Genomic DNA, 22,442 nt, shown 5'->3' with positions numbered 1-22,442 from the left:
CTTCAAGGAGCTAAAATGCATGCAAAAAGGGGAAAGAACAGCTTATTGCTGCCATAAGAATGCTAAAAGCCACTGAAAGGAAGCAGGGAAGAGTAAAACAGACCATGGATGAGCCCAAATCATTACGCAGAGATGACTGCCGCTACCAGCAGGAAAGATTAAAGCTAAACACCATCCCCAGAAATATGAACCACAAGATAAGGAGGGAAATATACTAGCACCAGCATCTACATATCTACTGTCCAGTACAAATGGAAAGAGGTAAGCAGGGAAATAACCTTGAGAAGAAATTTCTAGGCACTGATTAGAGTGACACGGCTGCTCTGCTTACCTGATGGTGCGGAAGAAAATCTGTCCTATGTAGTATGGCTTGTTGGGGGAAGGAAGGAGCGCAAGAAGGTAAAAGCAGCCCGGGAGGAGGAAAACTTAGGATGGGGTCTTCAGCAGGGCAGGAAAAAGAGCACTTGGTAAGAAACCATGGAGTGAAGGTAAAGCGAGAGAACATGTCCCCCAGAGGTTTTGTGAGGAAGTGCAGGAGTACTTGGGAAGGGGCCATGAAAAGGAACTATCAGAGGGCAGCATTTAATAAGGGGCCTCAGGGAGAGGGAAGAGAAGGCACTTGGGGGGGGGGGGGGGGCAGGGGCCAATACAGAAAGCTATGTGGCAGAACTGCCACTGCCAACATTTGGTAGTGTATTGGGATGCCCCACTAGGAGTCAGGCCACTTTGAATAATGGCAGTGCCAGAGGCAGTAGTGTGGCAGTAGTGGGGGCATTGCTCCTACCTTACCACTTTTTGGAGGTTTGGGGAGGGAAAGAGGGTACATTGAACCACCAGGGATTTTTTTTTTTATTATTTTAATGGAAGAAGCAGGGGGCACTGCTAGACTATCAGGGATTTTAAGTCAGGGGAGTGGGGTCATCTCAGAGCCACCAGAAATTTTGTTTTTATGACAAGGGCAGGGCAGCTTACCCTTCAATACCACCTCAGATCTGGTGGTATGTTTTTGTTGTGCTTGGTCAAAATCTTCTCTGCAATGTGGCAGTTTAACTAAATTGTCCCCTTACCATATTTTACTATGCTAGGCATCGTGTACCTCACAAGTAAAACTTCTCCAGAGAACCTTTTTCTGCATCACACATGCCTCGTTAACCCACCCTTCAGACCACAGCAGCTTCCTGCATTGGCTCCTCAGGTAGGGCGCCATGATTAAAGGGAAAGCAAGGCAAGACAACTTCCCAACATGAGGAAATTGGAGCCGACAGATCAAGGTGTGGAGGAGTGGCATAGTGGTTAGAGTACCGGTCTTGCAATCCGGTGGCCAGTTCAAATCCCAATGCTGCTTCTTGTGATCTTGGGCAAGTCACTTAACCCTCCATTGCCTCAGGTACAAACTTAGATTGTGAGCCCTCTTGGGACAGAGAAATATCCACTGTACCTGAATGTAACTCACCTTGAGCTACTACTGAAAAAGGTGTGAGCAAAATCTAAATAACTAAATAAATATTTGAGATTCTACATGGAATGTTGCTACTATTTGAGATTCTGTTGCTACTATTTGAGATTCTACAAGGAATGTTGCTACTATTTGAGATTCTGTTGCTACTATTTGAGATTCTACAAGGAATGTTGCTACTATTTGAGATTCTGTTGCTACTATTTGAGATTCTACACAGAATGTTGCTAGTGGACGAGTGGCCTGGTGGTTAGAGCACCGGTCTTGCAATCCAGAGGTGGCCGGTTCAAATCCCACTGCTGCTCCTTGTGATCTTGGGCAAGTCACTTAACCCTCCATTTCCTCAGGTACAAACTTAGATTGTGAGCCCTCCTGGGACAGAGAAATATCCAGAGTACCTGAATGTAACTCACCTTGACCTACCACTGAAAAAGGTGTGAGCAAAATCTAAATAAATAAGGCACTTGGGGAACTTCCCTTTGGTAATTCACTTGCAAGCCCTGTGAATACCAAGTTGACCTGAAGAGAAAACCTAGTTAACTGCATGCTAACTAATATGTGGGAAATCAAGTAAATGCAAATTCAGAGCAGCCAAGCAATGCCATCTGAGTGTAAAGAGAACTGAACTGTTCGTTTCCTGCCAATTTCTATGAATCACTGCACAGGGCAAAACCATATATCTACAAAGCCAGCTCAAACTTGGTTTAATAAAAAGACTTTAGCCCACTGCTTTCAGCATTAAGGCCTTACAGAGCACATTACACCAAAGAAAACAAAATATCAGTACATCAAACAATTACCCTACCCATCCTTTCCCCTGTCCCCCAAACTCTTATCACCCACAAAAAGAAAAAGCGGCAAGCAAACAACCAAGTCTTCAAACATTTGCAAAATACTGCATAAATTGCCAAGCACTTCAATATCCTCAGGGAGCCAATTCCAAACCTCACACATCTCCCAAAAAGCACGAGCTTGAGGTTCATAGCAAGCTAAACTCCTTTGCAGAAGGCAATGTCAGACTATGAGAAGCACAAGGCCATAAGGCACATGGTTGCTAAGGCAACATAAGGGCTTTCAATCACAAGGGTCCCATCTCCAGAGCACCCAACAAGCCATACACAACATAAAATTCATGAGTCAATCATCAACCAACACAAAGCAGCAGAGTAACACGATCCAGTAATTTCCAGAAGGTAGTTCAAAAGTACTGCCATATTCTGAACATGTTGCAATGTCTGCCAAACAGGCCCCACCTCGAGTAGCGTGTTCAGTTTTGGAGGCTGTATCTTGCTAAGGATCTAAAGAATTGAAGCGGTGCAAAGAAAAGCTACAAAAATAGTATGGGATTTGCGTTACAAGACGTACGAGGAGAGACTTGCTGACCTGAACATGTATACCCTGGAGGAAAGGAGAAACAGGGGTCATATGATACAGACGTTCAAATATTTGAAAGGTATTAATCCGCAAACGAACCTTTTCCGTAGATGGGAAGGCGGTAGAACTAGAGGACATGAAATGAGATTGAAGGGGGGCAGACTCAAGAAAAATGTCAGGAAGTATTTTTTCACGGAGAGAGTGGTAGATACTTGGAATGTCCTCCCGCGGGAGGTGGTGGAGATGAAAACGGTAACGGAATTCAAAAATGCGTGGGATAAACAAAGAAATTCTGTTCAGAAGGAACGGATCCTCAAAAGCTTAGCAGACATTGGGTGGCAGCACCGGTGGTTAGGAGGTGGGGCTAGTGCTGGGCAGATTTCTACGGTCTGTACCCTGAAAATGGCAGATACAAATCAAGGTCAGGTAAGCATATAAAGTAACACATATGAGTTTATCTTGTTGGGCAGGCTGGATGGACCGTACAGGTCTCTCTCTGCTGTCATCTACTATGTTACTATACATAAATTTAGAGCATTGCAATAATCCAGGCAGGTCAACACCATCTACTGAACGAAAGTACAAAAATGTCTTGTAGCCATAACAGTGAGAACCTGTCTGGCCATTTTCAATTTTACCCACGTAGCACAGACCACCTCTCACCCACCTGCAAATCCAAGGTAAGCGCAGAACATTTTAAAAAAAGAAGACCTTATCGTCTAATCATCTGTAGCTCATGAGAAAAAAAGAAACCCAAGAGAAATCCACCGGTGGATCTAATGATCCCACCCACAGAATCTCAATTTTACCTAATTCAGCCAAACAGAATTTGACACCAACCAATTAGCCACTTCAAACATTTCAGTGCTGATGATTTTAAGTCTGTTGGGGAACAAAAAAAACTGCACATCTGCATTAAAAGAAAATGCATGGTACCCAACTGCATGAATGACAGATGCTAATGGTCAAAATACAAAAACTTAACTGTGTTGGAGAAAGAGGGGGGGGGGGGGGTCCCTAGTCTGCAAAGCTCAACGCAGAAAGCCCATCCTGTCCCAGAACTACAATTTTTAAAAAAGGACTCAAACCAACTCCAAAAATTGTTCCTGTAACCCCCACCTACAGATGTTCAACAAATACCCATGCTCCAAGGTATCATATGCCACAGAGATATCCAACACACCACAGTCTGTCCTATCCAACAAGGCCACCAATACTGTTTCTGTACCCCCAAAAAAGTCTGCAATTCTATAGCTACATGAGACACCATCAACTTCCCCAAAAAGGGAAGAGACAGGTCTATAATTCCCCACATCACTCAGACACAGCCTTTGCCTTAATAAGTGGGTGCACAACAGCCTAAGAGGCACTGCAAACATCCTGAGTGAAAAAGATCCCGAGACCTGAAAACACTGCGTACAAGTGGTAACCTTCCACTGGAAAGGTACAAAATAACCACACAGGACACAGATCCACTGAATTCTCCCCCACCTCCTCCTGTGCAACGAACCTTAACAATTTTGTCAAATACTAGGTCTTGCCATGGAGGGTCACCACTGATGAGGGCTTTAGGAGAAAGATTGGTTGGTGGGGGGGGGGGGGGGGGGGGGGGGGGGGAGGAAGACACTGGTGTAGGAGGAGCTAGAGAGGGAGATACTAGCAAGGATGAAGGCAGCCGGCCTGAAATTTGAGAGAGGTCACAAGGGGCAAAACTGAATAAAGTCAATAAGGTAGAGCTTCAGAGCATCTGGCACTAACAGGACCCACACCATAAGTATTTACTCTAAGCTACAACTTATCTGATGTCAGTTTTAAGAGGCAGTGGAACACCTTTGGGGTTATTTTTTTTTTTTGGTGGGTGGGGGGGGGTGAGAGGGGCACTCCACCACCACCCACAACTCAATCCCTATCCTATATAATAATTCTCACCTCCAACGTTCTGAGGCTGCCTGGAACCGTGGTCTGCTAGGTGCTACAGATCAAACTGACGTCATGAATCCCACTGATTGGCTGCGCCTCGGGTGAAGTCACAAAGCAAGCAAACCTATGAGATGCTGCAGGACGTTTAATAGACAGGAGTGGAAGTGAGCAAAGCAAGTCTATGGTAAGCAAGGAAGCCCATTGGTTAATCTCTGTTTCCACTCCCCTACACTCAAAAACAAGCAAACCTAGGAGCTGCTGCTTCACATTGCAATTTTTTCAATTGTTGTTCCATCTGAAACAAGTCTAAAGCTGTTTCAACTGGATAGACATTGCCTTAAAACGTGGTGGACAAAAGGAGGGGGAGACAGACAGACCCTGCAACTGGGAGGGAGGGAAGGAAGGAAGGAAGGGAGGGGGGACCCCCCTGCAACTGGGAGGGAGGGGGACCCTGGCACACACTCATTCTCACACAGACACACTCGCACGCTGATGGCCAAACTACCACACTCGCACCCAGTCTCACACTCTCTCTGTCACACACACACTCGCACATTCACACTCTCAAACATACACACTCTGAGAAAAACTTTGTTAGCGCCCGTTTCCTTTAAAACAGAAATGGGCCTTTTTTTACTAGTTTTATATAAAATCATATATAAAAAGTCAATTATTCACATGGAACATTCCAAAATCAACCAATAAAACTTAACAGGTACAGGACAAAAGTTTACAAAACAAAAAAATATTCAAAGGAAAAGCTAACAAAGGGAATATAAAAAAAAAAAAAAAACAGCTATAACACACTGGGATTAGCTCTAGGTTGGCAAATAGTCCAAAATCTCTGTGGTGGAGAAAAAAATATATACTTCACAATCAGAATTCTCCATAACATAAGGCAATAATTATTGGTAAAACAAAATAAATTCCACCATTTTAAAATAATTTTGAAAATGTTTCTCTTAGCAAGTTTCCAAAGCAAAACCTGGAAGCCAAAACCAGTTTAAATATAGAAGCATCAATTCAATTCTATTCCGCATATTCTATACCGCTTTTAACAAAAATTTCAAAGCAGTTCACAAGAATAATCTCATTTAGATATGATATACAATTTAAGTTATAAAGTCATTCACCGACGAAATATTAGAGAGAACAAATACGTTTTTAACATTTTTCGAAAAAGGACTATAATCAGGTTATCAACCGTACTGGCACTGGTAAACTAGTCCAGATTTTCAAACCTTGAAATACAAAAGAAAGTTCCCAAAACAGCTTCCTCATAGATGGAATATCAAGTCAAATTTTTAAAACTCTTCAGGTACCACCCCCTCCCCCCATCCCTGTTTACAAAGCCACACAAGCAGCTGCCACAAGGCACTGCCAACACAGTCCATTCAAAGCGAATGGACTGTGTCGGCATGACTGCATCGGCAGCCACTAGCCGTGGCTTTACAGGGGCCATAATCTCTTAGACCTGGAAATATTAAATTTCCTTGAGATGTGAAACAAAAAGAAGTGAGGAGAAACCAAGGAGGATACAAAAAAAAAAAAAAAAAAACTTTATTGGTTTTCTAAAAAACGACCCGACACGGCCGTGTTTCGGCCCTAAGGCCTGCCTCAGGGGTCTTGATCAATCTCAGATGTTGCAGTGTAGTATATAATACACTGATGGAAATTTGCGCACAATTGTTGTTAATTCAAAAACTTCTTTGGTCTCCTCTCTTATAAAAATGTCGTGTTGTCAGTTAAAATTCAAGTTTTTAAAATTTAGAATTCAGTTTCTTAACTGACAACACGACATTTTTATAAGAGAGGAGACCAAAGAAGTTTTTGAATTAACAACAATTGTGCGCAAATTTCCATCAGTGTATAATATTACACTGCAACATCTGAGATTGATCAAGACCCCTGAAGCAGGCCTTAGGGCTGAAACACGGCCGTGTCGGGTCGTTTTTTTAGAAACCCAATAAAAATGTTTTTTGGTATCCTCCTTGGTTTCTCCTCACTTCTTTTTGTTTCACTTCTCACGGTACCGTGAGGTTTTTTACCTCCTTTTTTTTGCTTATTTAATATTAAATTTCCTACCATAAATGTATTTATAAATTTGACAAGCAATCTTAAATTGGATAAGAGATTCAATTCTTAACCGATGCAAATTATCCAATAAAGGACTAACTTCACTAAACTTTTCCTTAAACCAAAAATCAAATCGAGCATCTGTATTTTGAAAAATTGAAGTCAACACATCTGCTGTTTATTAACACTACAATATAATGGATTACAATAATCATCATTACAAAATCACCTTCTAGCCAAGTCAAACAAGCATAGAAATAATCGTTATCATGGTATCTTCTGCAAATACTTATCTACCGGAACGAACAATGTTTTCTCAATAGCCATGCTGAAGGGTGAAATCAGATCCCAACAGAAGCTCTGTTTCACTTTACTGATGCATCAGGGGAGTAATGTCTCTCTCTCTGGCCAATGATTCAAATGGCAGTCACCTCATAGCTCCACCCTCAAGTTTAAAGAAACCCATTTATGCCTCCAAAATGAATTTACACAATGTATTCCACTCAATTCTTATCTTTGAACCATGACTCTCTACAGAACTCAGCACGTATATCCAGCACTGCTCATGCTGATTCAACAAACACTGAATTATTAGCCCGTCTGTTTTGAATGCGTTCCAATACACTGCTGCAATGTCATACAATGGGCTACTACTGGTGTAGACAATTTCCCATCAGACACAACGAGGGGCATTTTCGATATGACATCTAAGTCAGACTTTGGCCATTTTGCACTAAACGTCCCTAATCCGAATAGGAAATATAGCCATTTATAAAACAGCAAAACGTCTTTTTTTTTTCCAAAAATAGTCTCTGTGCATTCATCTTTTTGGTCCAGTTTTAAAAAAAAAAAAAACGCACAAAATCAAGCCATTGGGACGTAGGAGGAGCCAGCATTCTTAATAGACTGGCCACAAAGACATCCCAAAAGAGCAATGGGGCACTCCTGTGGACTTCATATAGAAGCTCCCAGGTACACATCTCAACGTTGCGCCCTCTTTCTCTCTCTCTCTTTCTTTATATTCTTAATGATATGCTAAAGTTATGTATTGTTGACACCTGTAATACTGTTTTTCTTACAACAAAATTTAATAAAAATACTAAGACAAAAAAAGGATGCTCCCAGGTACACATCTCAACCTTGCTCCCTTAATCTTGTCTGCTGAGCCCTCCAAAATCCACTGCCCTCAACTGTACACCACTACAATGGGTCCTTATGGGTGAAGGGGTCACCTATATGTGGGTACAGTAGTTTTTGGTGAGTTTTGGAGAGCTCACACTTTCCACCACAAGTGGAACAGGTAGAGTGAGATATGGGCCCAGAGTCCTCCTCTCTACAGTGCACTGCACCGACCACTACGCATGAAGCTCTAATAGAACTGGATATAACATCTGAAGCTGTCAGAGGCTGGTAAGTACTATTTTTATTCACATCTTTGGGATGGATGTCATCCCCGATTCCCTCCAGTGGTCATCTGGTCATTTAGGGCACCTTTTTTGTGCCTTACTCATTTTTAAAAGGGGTCTAGACCAAAACGTTGAAATTTTAACCCTAGACATTTTTATTTTATTCCATTATGGCTATAAGATGTCCAAGTGTTCAGAACGCCCTAAGCCTGCCCCAAGTCTGCCTCTGCAATGTCCCCGACATGTCCCCTTGTGATTTGGATACACTGCGGAAGAATTGCATAGATGAACGTCTGCAAATTAAGTTTTGAAACTACCCATTTGGACGGTTTGAAAACAATTTCATCCAAATGCTGCTTTATGACACTTTTTGGACTTTTTTCTCTTTCAAAATGAGCCCCAATGTCTATGTGCAATTAAACGAGCTTGAGATGTCTGTCCTACATACAATAAATTGCAAGGGAAAAGGAGAACCTAAATTAACTAAGTCTGACACACGCTATGACTCGATTTAAAATTTTGTTGGATCAACCAAATATGAGCGGGAGTAGGGTGGGGAGGATAGAATAATAAAAATAACTGGAAACGATATGGATAAATGTTTTTTGCTATTGTACAACAGTACTACTTTACTGGTCCTTTTTCTTTTTGTATACTGAGATATGTGTTATGCTAAAGTACTTAATTTTGTAACGTTCTTTTCAATAAAACGTTGAAATATAAAATTTTGTTGGGTTTGGGGATGAATGAAGCAGATTCAGTCAATGTATCAGACGGAACATTTAGTACTTTTTTTTTGTGTCCTCCTTGAGAAGTTCATGTTGACCTTGTGGGTCCAGACATCCACTCTACATAATGCATCCTTTACAATGACTATTTCTAGAGAATGAAAAACAATGGTTCGATATCACCTAGACATGGATGTACTTTCAAAATTTTCACATGTTTTTTTTATCTTACGTACAATAGCCATAGAACTGGAAGAACATTTCCTAACATCAAGTGTCTCTCATAGATTGTTGTAATATATAAAAAGCACTCATGTGCTTTTTGTACCAATTTCCTTGGGTAACCACACTCAAACTTCTCTCATAACAAAGCCAAAGCAAGCATATATTCGTCGTCAGAACTGCATAACCTCCAACAATGAATAAACTATGAGAAGAGAAGACTAATCCAATATCCCTTTACAAAGCAACACATGACTATTCTATTCAAACTCTGGTGTCACATCAGTGACAGCAACACAAACTCCATCTGCTGACACAGGGAGAAAAGAAAGCCCCGGTAAACAGACATTCAGAAGCTTATCATACCAGCACCGAGTCCCAAGAACCCCGTCTATGAAAAATCTGCATTGCAAATAATAAAACACCAATACACCTGCAGCTGGGGAAAAAAAGTTAAGACTACTATGGATTTCTACAAAGAATATACATGTGTAACCTCGCTGAGGGATTCTTTTCAAAAGGAAAACAAAGACCATCTAGTTAAAGAAAAAAAAAATTAAAGTGACTACAGATTAGAATAAATATCCCCCTCCCACCTACTTCTCAGAGCTAGCTTTGTCCTGCAATAGAATGATCGAGATATGCTTTAGGTCTCTTCTGTGATTTTCCTCCCTTATACCCTCCTTCAATAAGCTTGCAAGTATACCTAACTTTCTGCACTTGTGTTATGTATTTTTATTTATTTATTTGTGTGTATATTTATTTTCCTTCAATTGTAAGCTTTGTAAACTACTACCCCCCCCCCCCCCCCTATTTACTAAAGCTTAGCTCAAGTTACCTGCAGCAGGGCCCATTTTATTCCTATGGGCCCTGCTGCAAATAAGCTAAGCTTTAGTAAACAACCCCCTTAGATTTTAACTATATAGGCGGTATATCAAATAAAATTGAACTTATTTAATGGAAAAACCTAAGACTGAGCAGCAGAATACTGGAAAAAATGCATTTTCTCGTGTACAGGACAACAGAAGAATAACCCCTACCGACACTGCCTCAATCACAGCCCTATGCCATGGAGGATACCTTTTCTCCCACACTCCCCGCCCAGATGCACGCGGTGGAGGCGTTGGATTTCTTCTCTCACCCTTCTGTAGTTTCCAACCCCTCCTCCTGCCACAGTCTCACTGCTTCTCATCCTTCGAAACTCATGCCATCCGGCTATTCTACCCGACACCACTCAGAGTTGCAGTCATCTACCGCCCCCCCCCCCCCGATAAGCCCCTCTCTTCATTCCTTACTGACTTCGACACCTGGCTCACCGTCTTTCTTGATCCCTCCTCTCCATTCCTCATTCTTGGTGATTTTAATATTCACGTTGACAACCCATCCAACTCTTACGCTTCTAAATTCCTCACTCTGACATCCTCCTTTAACCTACAACTCTGCGCTACCACCCCTACTCACCGTAATGGCCATTGTCTTGACCTCGTTCTCTTCTCTTCCTGCTCACCTTCCAACTTCTGCACCTCAGTCCTTCCAATCTCATATCATCACCTAATCACTCTCTCACTTCATCACCCCCCCCCCCTCAACCTCGCCCAACTACAACCACTGCTTTCAGGAATCTCCAAGCCGTCGACCCCCCTACCCTATCCTCTCACATCTCCAATCTCTTCCCTTCCATCTTGTCTTCTGAATCCATCGACAAGGCTGTCTCTACCTACAATGAAATTCTCTCCACTGCTCTGGATACCCTAGCACCATCTGTCTCTCGCCCCACTAAGCGCATCAATCCTCAGCCCTGGTTAACCCCTTGCATCCGTTACCTCCACTCCTGCACCCGTTCTGCTGAACGACTCTGGAGGAAATCTCGCACCCTGTCAGACTTCACCCATTACAAATTCATGCTGTCCTCCTTCCAGTCCTCCCTATTCCTTGCCAAACAGGAATATTACTCTCAATTAACCAATTCTCTTGGCTCCAACCCTCGTCGCCTCTTCGCCACCCTCAACTCCTTACTTAAAGTGCCCTCCGCTCCCACCCCCCCCCCCCCACTCTCTCCTCAAACACTAGCTGACTACTTCCGCGATAAAGTGCAGAAGATAAACCTTGAACTCGCTTCCAAGCCTTCTTCCTCCCTGTGACTTCTTAACCCACTCCCTCAACCAACCTAACCTGGCCTCCTTCTCCTCCTTCCCTGAGATCACCGAAGAGGACACTGCTCGCCTTCTTTCTTCCTCTAAGTGCACCACCTGTTCCTCTGATCCCATCCCCACCTATCTGCTTAACAACATCTCTCCTACAGTTATCCCCTCAATCTGTCACATCCTCAACCTCTCTCTCTCCACTGCTACTGTCCCTGACACCTTCAAGCACGCTGTAGTCACACCACTTCTCAAAAAACCTTCACTTGACCCCACCTGTCCCTCCAACTACCGCCCCATCTCTCTTCTACCCTTCCTCTCCAAATTACTTGAATGAGCTGTCCACAGCCGCTGCCTTGATTTCCTCTCCTCTCAGGCCGTCCTCGATCCGCTTCAATCCGGCTTTCGCCCACTACACTCGACAGAAACAGCACTCTCTAAAGTCTGCAATGACCTGTTCCTTGCCAAATCCAAGGGACACTATTCCATCCTCATCCTCCTCGACCTATCTGCCGCCTTTGACACCGTCAATCATAATTTACTTCTTGACACACTGTCCTCATTCGGGTTCCAGGGCTCCGTCCTCTCCTGGTTCTCTTCTTATCTTTCCCAACGCACCTTCCGAGTATTTTCTAATGGCTCTTCTTCAACCCCCATCCCGCTCTCTGTTGGGGTTGCCCAAGGATCTGTCCTTGGACCGCTTCTTTTCTCGATCTACACCTCTTCCCTGGACTCGCTGATCTCATCACATGGTTTCCAGTACCATCTCTATGCTGATGACACCCAGCTTTATCTCTCCACTCCCGACATCACTGTTGAAACCCAGGCCAGAGTTTCGGTCTGCCTCAGACATCGCTGCCTGGATGTCCAACCGGCATCTGAAACTGAACATGGCAAAGACTGAGCTCCTTGTCTTTCCACCCAAACCCTCTTCTCCTCTTCCCCCACTTGCCGTCTCTGTTGACAACGCCCTCATCCTCCCCGTCTCTTCAGCCCACAATCTCGGAGTCATCTTCGACTCCTCCCTCTCCTTCTCTGCCCATATCCAGCAGACTGCTAAGACCTGTCACTTCTTCCTCTATAATATTAGCAAAATTCGCCCATTCCTCTCTGATCAGACCACCCGAACCCTCGTCCACTCGCTCGTTACCTCTCGTCTTGACTATTGCAACCTTCTTCTCGCTGGCCTCCCGCTTAGCCATCTATCCCCCCTTCAAGCTGTCCAAAATTCCGCCGCACGTCTTATCTACCGCGTGAACCGATACTCTCATATCACCCCTCTCCTCAAGTCACTTCACTGGCTCCCTATCCGCTACCGTATTCAGTTCAAGCTTCTCCTATTGACCTTTAAATGCACTCAATCTGCAGCCCCCCATTACCTCTCTACCCTCCTCTCCCCGTATGTTCCCGCCCGTAACCTCCGCTCTCAGGACAAATCACTCCTATCTGTACCCTTCTCCAACACCGCTAACTCCAGACTCCGCCCCTTCTGCCTCGCATCACCTTATGCCTGGAACAGACTTCCCGAGCCCATACGCCAAGCGCCCTCCCTGCCCATCTTCAAGTCCTTACTTAAGGCCCATCTCTTCTCCCTTGCTTTTGGCGCCTAACCACCTTCCCCATTCATGCTACCTACACTGGACTACATAGTTTGTAACCTTTAGATTGTAAGCTCTCTTGAGCAGGGACTGTCCTTCCCCATGTTAAACTTGTACAGCGCTGCGTAACCCTGGCAGCGCTATAGAAATGCTAAGTAGTAGTAGTAGTAGAAGAAACCCACATTTTAAAAAGCGGATATCTCGTTCTTTAAATATAATTTTTTGAAACCTTAATCTGACCATCTTGTTTTCCCAACTGGGTTGGTCCCGGTCTCTTTACCACCTTCTTTTTGGTTTTCTCAAAGCCCTCTTCCAGGATATCACACTGATCCTTCTGTTTCAGTTTTTCTTCTATTTATTTCATCCGTATATTTACTTGCCTGTAGCTAGATTTCATTCTTCCTTTTCCACTCCATCAACCTTCAGTCTCATTTTCCACCTATTTACTATTCTTACTTCTACTCCTCCAACTCCCACCTGGGTCTTATTCTTTCCCCAAGATCCTAATTCCCTATCACTAGCTTTCTAATTTCCTAGTTCTACCCTATGCGCTCATTTCCCCAGTCTCATCTATCTCAGAGACCAATGCAAAACGTTATCGCAAGCCTAATTGCAAGGTTATTGCGGCACAAGGTAATGGCTCAGAAACACAGAGAAGAGTGGAACACAGGTGTTAATTTGCACAGAAGCCATGGCTGCACATTGGGGTCCTTTTACTAAGGCGTGGTAGGCCTAATATGGGCCTACCATGCAGTAGAAGGGCACTACCATGGGACAGAAGACATGGCTGCACATTGAGGTCCTTTTACTAAGGTGCGGTAGGCCTAATATGAGCCTACCGTGCAGTAAAAGGGCACTACCATGGGACAGAAGACATGGCTGCACATTGTGAGAGTGCAGGTGAAAGGGGATCCGGGAAGGCACGAAGAAAGGGGGTACAGGGAGCCGGGGAATCCCAATGGGGCAGATTTCATGTGCACAACACCCACATTCAGAAAGCTGGGCTACCGGAGGCAGAGAGGTTGGCTGGGTTAAGGAAGAAGGGGAGGAACTACCAGTCCCAGAATCCTTCTCTTCCCCACCCAGCTGTGCAAGAGTTAGGGGAGGAGATAGAAGATTGGGAAATGGTCTCTGAGGAAGGTGATGAGGGCCAGCTGGAGAGATTGGGGTCGGGGGAAGTTGGAGAGGAGGATAAAATGGAGATTACTGAAGGGCTAGGTGAGGAACAGATGGAGATTGGAGCCCTGGCTCAAACCCAAAAAGCTGCTGTAAGAGGGTGGCTAGCTGTACCTTGGAGAGACTGGTGGAAGACCGGAGGAGAGAGGCTGAGGCACTGGGGGAAATCTCTACTAAAGAGGAAACAGGTGCAGCCTGTGGGAGAGAAAGAGAGCTGGGCACAATTGAAACCCCAGCCTGAACCAGGTGGGAATAAAGCTGTGTAACCGTGCTGTAAGAAGGTGCAAGAAAGACTGTCTAAACTGTTTCATACTAAAAAGGTCTGGGCTGCAACCTACCAAGCTATTTGGTTTTTCCCTCTGATACTGTACTGTTCCCTAAGTGAAGTAATCTGAGCTAAAGTGAAGTGAAGTTATATGGACTGTTTTTGAACCTGAGTTTGAAGTTATATGGACTGTTTTTGAACCTGAACTTGACTGTGTTGAACCTGAATTGTGCTCTGGGCTGCCATCCTAAACAACCTGGAGTGAAGGGTGTTTTGTTGATTTGGAGCAAGAAAATAAAAGCTCTTACTTATAAACATTGGGCTTTGAATGTGCCTCTGTGAAAGGAACGGAGGGAGGAGGAAGTCCTGGGAGTTCGCAGGGCCTGGAGCCAAGGCTCAGAGGAGCCAGATTGCTGTGGAGTGAAGGCAACAGTCGTGTGGAGGAAGAGGCAGCTAAGCAGGGTCAAGCCTGGCTGGGTCCTAGATGGGCGACCCAGCTACAACATTGAGGTCCTTTTACTAAGGTGCGGTAGGCCTAATATGGGCCTACCGTGCAGTAAAAGGGCACTACCATGGGACAGAAGACATGGCTGCACATGGGGTCCTTTTACTAGTGCAGTAGGCCTAACATGGGGATTACCAGTAACATGCTGAAGGCGCTACAAGTAGTTCAGAACGCTATAGCCCGCGTGATTAAAGGAGGCTCTCGTTATGATCATGTTACTCCAATTTTGAAATCGCTGCATTGGTTCCCTGTAAAATTTAGAACTGAATTTAAAATTTTGCCACTTTTCAAAATATGGAATGGTAATATTTCACCAACTTTTAGTACCACTCTAAGATGTTATCAACCTACTCGCTCTCTGAGATCATCTCAGAAACAGCTACTTGACGTGCCTTCATTTCATCAGGTTTATTTAGAAGAGTGCAGATCTATTTTCTTCATCAAAGGTCCGAAATTATGGAATGCTTTACCCACTGGACCAGTTAAAAAAAAAAAAGCACTGAAAACATTTCTTCAGGTTTTTCGCTCCTCCGATGTATAAATTATTTTAATACCATGCAAATTTTAACCTGCTGTATGTTTGAATTGTAGAGTTTTTTGCATAGTTTGCTGTGTAAAGAAATAATTTTTATTGCTTTGTTTTTTTATATTTTGTAGGTGATTTGTTCCCTGCATAGACCTTTAAAGATATAGAAGGTTATAAATAAAGTTTTATTATTATTAGAAACATAGAAACATGACGGCAGAAAAAAGGCCATATGACCCATCCAGTCTGCCCATCCTCTGTAACCCCTAATTCTTCCTGTTCCTAAGCGATCCCAAATGCTTATCCAACTTCTTCCCATAAAATCATGGAAAAGCCAGGGCCAAGATCAGATTTTTCCACATTCCCTGGATTAACTGAGCTCCCTCCTGGAAAGGCAAGATGGCGTCCTGGTAGGAAGTGCCGACGATCCCTCCTCTCTCCTACCCTTACCTTGGGAGTTCTATATTGAGAAAAGTTTTTTTCCTCAATCTTATGCCTAAACGAAGGGGGAAACAAAGAAACTACCCTGCAGTTCCAGTTGGACCCACCTTCGGTGGGACAATGGATCGCTTTGCGGTTCCAAGCTCGATGCCGGAGCTGGCAGCCTCGCTGCAGATCGCAGCAGCGAGAGGTGAACTGCTCCCTCCGCTTGAGGCAGACATCTCATTCAGCCCAGAAACTCAGAGTTCTCCGACGATGCTGGCAGTTTTGCTTGGAGGTCTTCCATCCTGGGTCAGTGAGCCCTGAGGAGGGGTTGCCTGTCTCGGGAGCAGGGGTAGACCAAAGCAATCAATAGCCGAGTGCAGCAGTACAAGGAGGCAGTGCTGCTAGAGAATGTCGGAATTTCTGGAGTAAAGATATACCTGCAAAACCAGCTGCGATGACATTGGAATCGATTTGGGATGCCCTGGTGAGTCTGGAGACTTCTTTGTCAATTAAAATTTCAACTTTAGTAAAGTAGCAGATTTGAAGTTGAAGGTGCAAAGTTTGGAGACTTTTGGTTCATCTACTAAACTTGATATTGGTAAACTTCAGGAGGGACAATGTGCATTGATTAAAGAGAACTTAGTATTACAAAAGGAAAATAGAAAACTTGGAGAATCAGCAAAGACTGAAGACATTACGCTTTATTAATTTTCCTAAGTTACCTGCTGCTGCCACTTTAATTACTTTAAAAAGATACCTTGCTGAAATACTGAAAATACCAGAACAATCATACCCACCTGTATCTAGAATATTTTCTTTGTTGCCCTATATAAAGAAAACTACGGGTCAGGAGGTGATAGAAGGCCCTGAAGTACCTTTTGATAATTTGACGCAGACAACAGAGGATGAAACCACTGGAATCAAGGCTGCTACTTTTGATTGTAGACCATCCTGCTTATAATTGAAATAGAAAAACGCCTATATTGTGACCCAAATCGGGAGATAGACGTTTATCTCACAAAAACGAATAAAGCGGTATAATCGAAAGCCAAATTTGGACGTTTTCAACTGCACTCCGTCGCGGATGCGGACAAAGTTGATGGGGCGTGTTGAAGGCGGAACTGGGGCGTGGTTATCGGCCGATCAGAAATGGGCGCCTTTCGCCGATAATGGAAAAAAAATATGCGTTTTTAGCGAGAATTTAGGGCACTTTTCCTGGACCCTGTTTTTCCGCGAATAAGGCCCCAAAAAGTGCTCTAAATGACCAGATGACCACTGGAGGGAATCGGGGATGACCTCCCCTGACTCCCCCAGTGGTCACAAACCCCCTCCCACCACAAAAATATGCCGTTTCACAACTTTTTATTTTCACTCTCAAATGTCATACCCACCTCCCTGGCAGCAGTATGCAGGTCACTGGAGCAGTTATTAGGGGGTGCAGTGAACTTCAGGCAGGTGGACCCAGGCCCATCCCCCCCCCCCCCCCACCTGTTACACTTGTGCTGGTAAATGGGAGCCCTCCAAACCGCCCCCCAAACCCACTGTACCCACATGTACCCCCTTCACCCCTTAGGGCTATAGTAATGGTGTAGACTTGTGGGCAGTGGGTTTTGAGGGGGATTTGGGGGGCTCAACACCCAAGGGAAGGATGCTATGCACCTGGGAGCTGTTTTACCTTTTTTTTTTTTTTTTTTTGTAAAATTGCCCCCTAGGGTGCCCGGTTGGTGTCCTAGCATGTGAGGGGGACCAGTGCACTACGAATCCTGGCCCCTCCCACGAATAAATGTCTTGGAGTTATTCGTTTTTGAGCTGGGCGCTTTCGGTTTCCATTATCGCTGAAAATCAAAAACGACCAGCTCAAAAAAAGATAAACGTCCATGTTTTTCGAAAATACGGTTCGGTCCGCCCCTTCACGGACCCGTTCTAGGAGATAAACGCCCATGGAGATAGACGTTTCCGTTCGATTATGCCCCTTCTATGCTGCAATCAGGTCGTGATTGGATTTTGAAGATATTTTTTTTGACACAGACAAGATTTCTTTCTTAATTATAAGATTAGAGTTTTTCCTGATGTCTCCAGACAAACCAAGTGGAGACATCAAGCTTTTTTTAAAATTACATCCACGTGTTTTGCAGCTAGGAGGCATATTTTGGCTTCATTTCCCATGTAAGTGTGTGATTAAAATTCAGTCGGTGAAGTACGTTTTCTCTGATGCAGCACATTTAGTGACCTTTTTGGACTCTAAGCTGTTCGTTACTCCTCCGCCCTTAGCTTCAGTACTTATTACATCTACTCCATAAAGTATAATTAGCTTGGACTGGGCTTTCTGCTTTTTTTTTTCCCTTGTTTTTTAGGAAACAATCTCTCTTTAAATTGTGCCTTGCCTTCTACCAATTGTGGACTTTAGATACGATTCTATCTTTTTTTTAATATTTCGTCACGTTTTTTTTTTTTTAGATATATGAAGGAGGATTAGTTGGATTTGTATTAAATATATATTTTGTTTTTCTTGTATGAGAACTTTTATTCCTCATTAATGAGATATTGTATCTTTCTGTTCAAGAATTTTCTTGTAAAATTTGAAAATTACTAATAAAAAAAATAAAAATTAAAAAAAAAACCTCAGCTCCCTTCTTCCTGCCCCAGCAACAGCTCCTTTTTTTCACCCCAGCTTTGCATCAGCTCTATCTCCAAGCCCCAGCTCCAACCCACCCCCTTTTTCAGCCTTCTGCCCCCTCCCATTTCCAGCATCAGAGGACATGAAATGAGATTGAAGGGGGGCAGACTCAAGAAAAATGTCAGGAAGTATTTTTTCACGGAGAGAGTAGTGGATGCTTGGAATGCCCTCCCGCGGGACGTGGTGGAAATGGTAATGGAATTCAAACATGCGTGGGATAAGCATAAAGGAATCCTGTGCCGAAGGAATGGATCCTCAGGAGCTTAGTCAAGATCGGGAGGCGGGGCTGGTGGTTGGGAGGCGGGGATAGTGCTGGGCAGACTTGTACGGTCTGTGCCAGAGCCGGGGTTGGGAGGCAGGGCTGGGGAGGTGAGGATAGTGCTGGGCAGACTTATACGGTCTGTGCCCTGAAGAGCACAGGTACAAATCAAAGTAGGGTATACACAAAAAGCAGCAAATATGAGTTATCTTGTTGGGCAGACTGGATGGACCGTGCAGGTCTTTTTCTGCCGTCATCTACTATGTTACTATCTCCTATTTTTGAACAGAAAGTAGATGCTCTCAGCTGTATAAGCCATGCAGTGCCAGGAGCCAGATTTGGCCAAGGACAGGCAGAGCAGTGGCAGCGAAACACAAGCTCCCCGTCGCTCTGCAACAGTGCTGGGCAGGGGCTGGGGCAACCCCCTGTTCCGACACCTATGGTCAGGGGTGTGCTGGTAAATTTTTAATAACGGGCTCTCTCTCTGGGCATAGCTGGCCCTGAAATTTTGGGTGTGGGGGTGGGGTGTGGGAATACATGCCTCTCTCTCTTCTCCCTCGTGCGGGCACGCTAGGCATACCTTTGCCGAGCCCCACCAGCCAATAAATGGACTGCCACCATTCTCTGCTGCTTGTTTCTGGCTCTGAGCAACATGATGGAACCTTCTTGCACTTGCATGAAAAGTCCCAGCCTGATGCTCAGAGTAGAGAGCTGCACGGCTTCCGTCCCCGCGGGATTCCCGCGGGGACGGAGGCAGTTCATGTGGGGTTCCCGCGGGGATGGAAGCAGTTCTGCGGGGTTCCCGCGGGGACGGAGGCAGTTCCTGCGGGGTTCCCGCGGGGATGGAACCAGTTCTGTGGGCTTCCCGTGGAAGTGTAAGCTGCACCTGCACCAGCCTCTCATCTACCGAATACCAATTTATTTGAGTGCTGTCTCCTCCTCCTCTTCTTCCTTGCTTTAACAGCATAAATGTGGAAAGTCTTCCATTAAGGAGGTGGTAGAGTCACAAATGATGACGGAATTCAAAAAGGCGTGGGATGAACACAGAGGATCTCTAATTAGAAAATGGAAGTTATATAAAAGCTAACCTTAAATGGCTGCATGTGTGTGGATGTGTCAAGTGACGCTTAGATGGCGACTCTGGCTGTGATGAACTAGAGCTGATACCTGGCAGACTTGTATGTTCTGTGTCTCATACATGGCAATCTGGTGTAGGATGGGCTGGAAAGGGCTTAGACAGCAACTTCAGTGGCTGGATCATGAGGACAGTGCTGGACAGACTTTTACGGTCTGTGTCCCACAAATGAGAACATGAATAGGCTGGAGTGGGCTTCGATGGCAACTCCAGCAGTTAGAACATAAGGATGGGGCCAGATAGACTCCTATGGTCTTTGTTCCAGAAACACGAAAGAAAGACCATAATCAAGTATATAATATCACACTCGTTGATTTAATGATGAATTGATCATGAGTGTGACTATTGGGCAGAGTGAATGGACCGTTCAGGTCTATTTGCTGTCACTTACTTTGTTACTATTAATCCTCTTTGCTCCCAGGCTGGTGCACAGACCTCAGCTCTGACACAGGCACGAGAATCAGATGTCACCTGACCTACTGGCGCGTGCATGTGGCGGCCTCTCAGCACACAATCCCAGTGAATCAGAGACAAATCTTACATGTGCGCACCAGAGTGTTCCAAGTTCCAACTTCCGGTTTGTCCTTGCCTACAGTGCTGTGGCTCAAATCCAGAAAGGGAGCTGACTGGAACTTTCTTTTATGTACTATTAAATTCTTACGGGGATGGGTGGGGATGGGTTAAATTCTTGCGGGGACGGGTGGGGACGGGTTGGGATGGTTTAAATTTTTGCGGGGATGGGTGGGTACGGGTAAGATTCCAGCGGGGATGGGTGGGGACGGGTAAGATTCCAGCAGGGACGGGCGGGGATGGGTAGGATTTCTGTCCCCGTGCAACTCTCTAGCTCAGAGTCAGAAACAAGGAGCAGGGAGCAGCAGCAGTCTATTTACTTGGCTGGTGGGGCCAACATCACTGCCAGCAAAGTAAAAGAGAATTCAGGAGGGGGCCCAAGCCCACATTTTGGGAGTCAGTTGTTAAAGTAGCCATGGGGAGGCCTACTTTAACAACCGGCTCCCAAAATTCTTAAAAACTTAACAAACGGCTATTGCGAGCCCGTGAGAGCCCACTCCAGCACACCACTACCTATGGTATGAATTCTAGTTTTCAGGTGGTAGTGTAGTCTTTACCACTCTTCTATTACACCTTTTCATTTTTCCTCAGTTACAAGAGCTCACAACAAATTACTTCATTGTTAAACAGGTGTAAGTTACTATAAGAAGTCTGAATTAAGATAAAACAATTTCGTTCTTAGGGGTATGTTTACTAAGGTGCATTACCACTTCTAACAAAACCTTTAAATTTAAGATGCGTTAAATGCTAATGCACCTATATGTTTTTATGTGCACGTTAGCGTTTAACGCATGTAAACCATTTACGCGCGTTAAAAACTCTATTGCACCCATAACACGTCTTAGTAAACATATAGGCTTCCCTACGTCCATCTCAATAACAGACTATGGACTTACATAAGTACATAAGTATTGCCATACTGGGAAAGACCAAAGGTCCATCGAGCCCAGCATCCTGTTTCCAACAGTGGCCAATCCAGGTCACAAATACCCGGCAAGATCCCAAAAATGTACAAAACATTTCATATTGCTTATCCCAGAAATTGTGGATTTAATAACGGTCTATGGACTTTTCCTTTAGGAAGCCGTCCAAACCTTTTTTTAAACTCTGCTAAGCTAACCGCCTACCACATTCTCTGGCAACGAATTCCAGAGTTTAATTACATGTTGAGTGAAGACAAATTTTCTCCAATTCATTTTCAATTTACTACATTGTAGCTTCATCCCATGCCCCCTAGTCCTAGTATTTTTGGAAAGCGTGAACAGACGCTTCACATCTACCCGTTCAACTCCACTCATTATTTTATAGACCTCTATCATATCTCCCCTCAGCCGCCTTTTCTCCAAGCTGAAGAGCCCTAGCCTCCTTAGTCTTTCTTCATAGGGAAGTCGTCCCATCCCCTTTATCATTTTCGTCGCCCTTCTCTGCATCTTTTCTAATTCCACTATATCTTTTTTGAGATGCGGCAACCAGAATTGAACACAATATTCGAGGTGCGGTCGCACCATGGAGCGATACAAAGGCATTATAACATCCTCATTTTTGTTTTCCATTCCTTTCCTAATAATACCTAACATTCTATTCGCTTTCTTAGCCGCAGCAGCACACTGAGCAGAAGGTTTCAATGTATCATCAACGACGATACCTAGATCCCTTTCTTGGTCTGTGACTCCTAACGTGAAACCTTGCATGAGAAAGCTATAATTCGGGTTCCCACATGCATCACTTTGCACATTAAACGTCATCTGCCATTTAGACGCCCAGTCTCCCAGTCTCGTAAGATCCGCTTGTAATTTTTCACAATCCTCCCGCGATTTAACGACTTTGAATAACTTTGTGTCAGCAGCAAATTTAATTACCTCACTAGTTACTCCCATCTCGAGGTCATTTATAAATATGTTAAAAAGTAGTGGTCCCGGCACAGACCCCCTGGGGAACCCCACTAACTACCCTTCTCCATTGAGATTACTGACCATTTAACC

General features: G+C 44.3%; 1 protein-coding gene across 8 annotated transcripts in view; it reads right to left on the bottom strand.

Annotated features, from left to right (window-relative positions):
• LOC115467294 (clathrin coat assembly protein AP180-like) overlaps positions 1–22,442 on the bottom strand; it is a 330,594-nt gene that overhangs the window by 299,093 nt on the left and 9,059 nt on the right. The gene's annotated exons all lie outside the window — the stretch shown is intronic.

Source organism: Microcaecilia unicolor, chromosome 3 (genome assembly GCF_901765095.1).
Source record: "Microcaecilia unicolor chromosome 3, aMicUni1.1, whole genome shotgun sequence".
Classification (NCBI taxonomy): Eukaryota; Metazoa; Chordata; class Amphibia; order Gymnophiona; family Siphonopidae; genus Microcaecilia; species Microcaecilia unicolor.
The sequence above is the reverse complement of the archived record's forward strand: the minus strand, read 5'-3'. Positions and strand labels throughout refer to the sequence as shown.